The following is a 6,857-nucleotide window of genomic DNA, read 5'->3' on the forward strand; positions in this document are numbered from 1 at the left end:
AGCTTTTGCCAGCTTAAAATGCAACATCACTTCCCACTTCGAGTTAGTTGCTAATGGTTTCTTTTTCCTGCAAATATGTCATGTATTCTTATATCTTTGCATGGCTAGGTTTTTTTTTGGTTGAAAACAGTATAATTTGTTATATCAAAACTTATTTCATTTTTTTCTGTTACTATTTCATTGTTGCTTTGTTTTGTTTTGTATAAGTAGATAACTACTTTGCCTTTAACAAAGCAATGAAATCTTTCTCATGAGGTGTGTGCATTCTCTGGTGTTCTTTCCCTTTTTTCCTCCCTCCCTCCCTCCCTCCCTCCCTCCCTCCCTCCCTCCCTCCCTCCCTCCCTCCCTTCCTTCCTTCCTTCCTTCCTTCCTTCCTTCCTTCCTTCCTTCCTTCCTTTTCTACCTTTCTTCCTTTCTTTTTCTTTTTTCCATTCTTTTCTCCTACTACTTATAGAACCCAATACTGTTCATTACCAATATGATAATTTTATTACACTGAGTATAAGACTTATTATACCAAGTAAAATATATATTTAAATTAGCAATGCTATTTTTTGAGACTCTGTTTGAGCTAGTCCCCCTGCCAAATATCCCTAAAGATATTTATAGTTTAGTGAAAAATAATCTCAGCAGAGATTATTTTATGCTCCATACCTGAAGCCTCTGGGCCTAAGCTGTATGTAGGTTGAGAAATACATTCAGTAGTCTAGCAATTTTACAAGACCCTCCATTCTTTCCATTTTTGTTTGTTTGTTTGTTTTTACTTCATATTATGGTAGTACAAATACGGTTAGGGTTACATATCTTGCCCCTGCCCCCCCTCCCCCACCCCGCTACACTGGAGCTTCTAGCATGTCCAGCCTCCAGGTGGTGCGCATCGCACCCACCATGTAAGTGCATACCCTTCCCCACCTCCCCTCTTCCACCTGCCCACCTCTCGATTACAGATTTTTTTTCAGACATTTTGGTTACAATGTATATCTTTATCTCTCTCTAAAAAGGGATAGAGGTAATCCCTCCCCCTCCCCCCTGCAATGCTCACCACTTCCTTAAGATGTGGGTCTCCCCCTGCACATCCCTGTGGAACACTACCATTTTTTGAGCACTGTAGTTTTGGTCAATCAGTACCAATGTGATGGCGAGTAGATGTGTAGCCCCTTTTCCAGATCTTGTGTCATCTCCCTTTGTATTACGGCCTCAAACTTAATCCAGGATAGCATAAACGGTGTTGCTCACTATTGTTTCTTAGGATTGAGTAATATTCCATTGTGAGCATATACCACATTTTGGTTATCCACTCATGAATTGATGGGCACTTGGGTAGTTTCCATGACCGTGCAATAGTGAATTGTGCTGCCATAAACATTTGGGTGCAGATGTCTTTATAATAGAGAGACTTATGTTCTTTTGGGTAGATGCCCAAGAATGCTATTGCTGGGTCAAATGGTATTTCTATTTCTAGCCATTTGAGGTATCTCCAAATTCTTTTCCACAAAGGTTGTACTAACTTGCAGTCCCACCAGCAGTGTAAGAGTGTTCCTGTCTCTCCGCATCCATGCCAGCATTTGTTGTTTTGGGATTTCTTGATACAGGCCATTCTCACTGGGGTTAGGTGGTATCTCATTCTTTTCATTTTTGAAGGATTCCCAGTGTTCATTTGCTTGCATGCACATTTTAGCAGCCAGTCAGCGATGTGTGAAGAGTTTATTATTTGAGTTCTTCTAAAGCTCTCTTTTACTCAAAATTATATACTTCATTTCCCCAGGTTCTCATAAGCACAGTAATAAATACCACTTACTGAGTACTTATTGAGTACTTCTTACATAGCAGGCCTTATATAAGCATGCTTCTTATAATCGTTTATTTAGTCTTCTACAGAACTTGCCAGATAAGTATTATTACCTACCATGTCCTTTTTTTTTTTCTTTAACAAATTATACAAGTAAAGCTCAGGAGGATGAAACACTCAAAGCTAAACCCTCCACCCATCTTAAGCTATGATATATTGCTATAGAGAAAATACATGCAGAATGAATTCAGTCTACTATGTTGATTAAGTACTTACCACATGCCAAGAACTGCACTAGGTATTAACAATGGTTAAATGAGCAAGACTGACACATCCTTGTCCTACATAGAGCTTACAGGCCTGTTTGGTGGACTAGTGAGAACTATGACAGAGAATTCAGAGTGATGAGTGATTCAATTTAATTAGGGAAGTGAGAAAATTTTTGCAGAGAACATAGAATTAGAAACATACTATTATTAAAGCAAGAAAAAGAAAAAAGTAGGCAGTCACAATAGGAGAACTGGTATGTGCAAAGACACTACTTCTGTTCTTGCTCTGGTGAAGGATAAAATGTATTTTTCTTACTACTAGGTGCTAAGAGTGAATGGGGTAGTGGGGCAGGAAAGCATCAATTCCTCAAGTCTGATATTGTAACGATCTGGTCTCATCAACTAAGTAGGATGTTTTAAGTAATTTTGCCCTTGAATCAAAATAACAATTATTGTTTAGATTTATTTGTTTTATGCTCTTAATTTATTTTATAGATAAAAAATATTGCATATCTTAATGTTATCTCCATAATGGTCTCAGGCATCTGTCAGGAAATGGCAGGGGGACTAGCTAAAATAGAGTTTCAAAAAATAGCATTGCTAACTTAAATATCTATTTTACTTGGTTTAATAAGTCTTATACTCAGTATAATAAAATTATCATATTGGTAATCAACAGTCTTGGGTTCTATAAGTAGTAGTTCTGCCTCTGTGACCTCAAGGCAATGATAAGTTTCAATCTTTATGCTCATTATTCTTTTCTTGATACATTTCACAACTCTTTTGATCCTTACACTCTATTTAAATTGTGAAATCTACTGAATTTCTTTTTAAAATTAGATTTTTAAAGCCAATATGAAGAACCACAAATGATTTTCCTTAAGTGAGCAAATCATTTGAATCATACACTACACTATTATAATAAAATTTTCACTTAAAAAAAAAACTAAATATGAGGTAAAACTCTCACATTTTAAGAAATGAGACACTGAATTCCTAGACACAGTTTGTAATATTTCCCCTAGGATTCAAGTGGTTAGGCAGATAACTTATTTCCATCCTCTATGCTCTAAACATAAAAGAGACATATTCTACCTCGAGCAAAAATAAAAGTGAGACTTTCACTGTAGAATGACAGTTATTGCCAATAACAGTTGAGAATGGGTCATATTAACAGCAAATTCATCCTTTTGGCTGTGGGCATAAACAAAAATGATAATCACATACTGTTAAAAAGCAGTAATTTTTTTTCTGTGTTCAAGTTGAAGAGAAGTTTATTGTTAAGCAGAGGAAAAAGGGAATTACAATTTAGAATTGTATTATGGAAAAAAATTCATGATTTACAAAATAAATCAACACTGTAATTATGATTGATATCGATTAAGTATGGCTCAAATTTAAGTACAAACATTGTGTTTACATTTGCTATGGAACTTGATACCATAAAAATATAAATTCCCTCATTAGATCACAACTTTTCTGAGCAATTTACCTAGAAGTTGGTTAGTTCTCTGTGTAGTTCATTTTTAGACAGGTAAATAAGTGATTATTTGTGATTTCAATCTTAAGAAGGGAACAAAATTATAGAGAAAACTTTTGATGTGTAAGCATTTTATATATTTATTTATTACTTAATACCCCTAAAAGTCTATTTCATAGACACTATTATTATCTCCTCATGTTACAAAAACTGAAACACAGAGAGATAAGTAATATAAATAGAAAGTTTCAAGCTAGGATTTAAACTCAGTTTAATTACAGACTCCACACTCTTAGGCTTCATACATTATGCCTTTGGCATACTGGAATTTAAAAAATTAGTGTTAATGTAAGCATGAATATTTCTGGTTAGCAACATTAACTCCAGCTAATTCTAATTATATGTAATATTTTTCCCATTTGTTGCATCAAGAACTTATATGTATTCACCAATTATAGTTAATAGGTTAATGCAGCTGATAATTCTCTACCTAGTAAAATTGTGAAATGGAGGGAGGGGAATTTGGGAATCATAAATTCAATCTACTTTTTACTATTGCATTATTTAAATCAATTTATTGACAACCATATTGATTACTGTGTTAGTCACTAAAGATAGAGCAGCAATGAGGATAAAAAGGATTCCATCTTCATGGAACTTAAATTCTGTGACAAATCAGAAAACAACATGTCACCAAAGAAGACTATTACAGATTATAATAAATTATTTGAAGAGATGGTTAAAGGATGATGTGATAGAATATCCAGGGAGAGGATGCTAATTTCAACAGGGTGATTTACCTGTGAAGGCGTGGCATGCCAGTAGAGACACTCAAGTTAAATGTCACAAGAAATATAAAGCCACTCCTTCCACTTAGAAGAAACAAGTAAAAGTCTCAGGTCTGAGAAAATAGTTTGGTATAGTCAAGAAAATGGGAGACCAGGTTGTCTACAGCAAAATGAGGTGAAATGATGATATAAAGAAAAATTGTAGAGGTAGCCAGAATAAGAGTCACAAACATGTTTTCAAGAGCCAATTTTTCTTTGCTGGAAAAGTGTATCATAGTCACAACAGTAATTAGTTTCTCTTCATTTCTTAGCTTTTGGACCTGGTCTCCCACTTACTATTGACCTGTTTGGCTTCGTCATTCATGTTTGCCTTTATAAAAATTCAGGTTTAAAAATGTGACACACAACGTCTGGGAATTTTGGAGAATCGAGCTGTGTTATAGCAGCATTCAATCCATGAGGTTTTTCAACTGAGAACCCTGAAACACATGGAAGTATAAATTTGTAATTGTAAGAATTAAAAAAAAGATAGGAGAAATATGATAAATAATATCCCTCCCAAATCATCTACTCTAAAAATATCAAGACAGTCTACACTGATATTTTTAATGAGACTATAATACAATCCATAAGCATCTAAGAATGAGTGTATTCTCACTCTTAAGATGCTTTTCTTATACCTCCTGTGAACTAAAATCCTCAACTCCTACCGGCTGACTGAATGGACCCCCTCATGGCCAGAGGAATATTCAAGGGCAAAGTTGCCTGCCAGGAGGAGGGAGGTCAGACAGCCCTTATCATGCCCCCCTCCTTTCTTGGAGACTTCCTTTGTAACCCATTAACAGGCCTGAGGGTATGCAAGACAAACCTGCAGGCCTTCTATTTGCAACAAATGGTGGCTTACCTCTGGTAAACAGTTTATGTTAAAACATTCCACCTCTTTAGACAAAGCTTCATGTCTTTAGCCAATTACAATCTAAAGAATCTTTAAACCCACCTATAACCTGTAAGCCCCCCCCCTTCGAGATGGCCCTCCTTTTTGGGCCAAACCAATGTATGCCTCCCACACATTGATTGATGGCTTTACCCATAACCCTTGTCTCTAAAATGTATAAAAACCAAACTGTAACCCAGCCACAGCGAGTACACTTGCCCAAGGCCTCTTGGCGGTGGCTCCGGGTCATGGTCCTCAAATTTGGCTCAGAATAAATCTCTTTAAAATTACTTTGCAGACTTGGCTTTTTTTCCGTTGACACTCCCAATCCAATAGCAAAAATGTTTTATGGATATGATATACACATATAAATTAATATGAATTACTTTTACCCTTCTTAATTTAACTACTTTAATTTTTAGGGTATCTGTTATTTGAATATTTCAGCTATTTTGCTGTGCACATATTCATCACCTCATTTAATCTGTCATTACCTCATAACTCATTTCTTTTACTTTATTCGTAAATTTAGAACATTACATTTTAAAAATGTATTTACTACACCCATTAAACCTACTTCCTAGAGAGGGAAAAATTATTTTCTACCTCAAACTCACATTTTTTCTAAAGGACATTTGGTCCTAAATATCTAGAGGTAAACAAAGTCAGCATTGGAGGTAGAATAGTGAACTACACATAACAGACAAAACCACCAGGTTTTATACCTGTTTTGAAAAAAAAATTAGTAAGATGTATTGATAATTAATTTTATCAATCGCTGTGCACAGACTTTCTGCAATTTAAGCTCTATCAGCAGGACACACCACCACGGGCCACACCAGTTCTAGGTTTACTTGTATTCATTAGGAAGAGAGAAAAAGTGAAAGTAAGAGAGAAGTACCGCAGGGGAAGAGCACAAAAGAGCAACCATACCACCAGGACCCCATTTTCAGCGCTGGAGGCTACTCATCACCTGCGAGTCTCGCGGGATCAGACGGCTCACCGCAACATCGCGCTGGGATATCAGCAGGCAGGCAGCGCGGGCGAGAGGTTGGATAGGAAAAATGGCGGCCCGGGGGGCTTCCCATGCCGTTTATATAGGGGTGGGAACAAAGGAAACAAAGGAAGGCTTTGACGCCAAAAAGGCTTATGCTCTGGTCACATGAGGTCTCAGATCTGGCCAGGAGCCGGGGCCTATAGTGACTGGTCTCACATAACACTTCTGGGCATGAGCCTAGGATAAACATTCCTGGACAGCCTAGGATAAACATTCCCAGGCACACAGCTCAGAGCTATCAATTCCCCTTCCTTCAAGAAGTGGCCGGCTTCTCCAGGGAATGGGTGCATACCTTGAGCCTCATAAATTTATATGACCCCAAGCAGGCCTTAATATTTTGTACCTCAGTACATAAGAGGAAGTAAAACTACTTGAATTGAGATAGATCCATTGTCTTCAGATTTGTATCCCCAAGATATATTCAATATTTGTTAATGACTATAATCTGTAAGATTAGCATAAATAATCAGTCCCAGATAAGGATGATTGAATTTATATTTGGCCTACTACTCATTGTTTCATTGCTTAGGCATGCAAACT

General features: G+C 36.6%; 1 long non-coding RNA gene across 1 annotated transcript in view; it reads right to left on the reverse strand.

Moving 5' to 3' along the window:
- LOC142869994 (uncharacterized) overlaps nt 1-6,328 on the reverse strand; it is a 30,694-nt gene extending 24,366 nt beyond the window's left edge. Inside the window, exon 1 of the long non-coding RNA XR_012918521.1 lies at nt 6,234-6,328. This is a non-coding gene — a long non-coding RNA (uncharacterized LOC142869994). The remainder of the gene's footprint in view (nt 1-6,233) is intronic.
- Nucleotides 6,329-6,857: the final 529 nt, after the last annotated feature.

This window comes from Microcebus murinus, chromosome 3 (genome assembly GCF_040939455.1).
Source record: "Microcebus murinus isolate Inina chromosome 3, M.murinus_Inina_mat1.0, whole genome shotgun sequence".
Taxonomy (NCBI): domain Eukaryota; kingdom Metazoa; phylum Chordata; class Mammalia; order Primates; family Cheirogaleidae; genus Microcebus; species Microcebus murinus.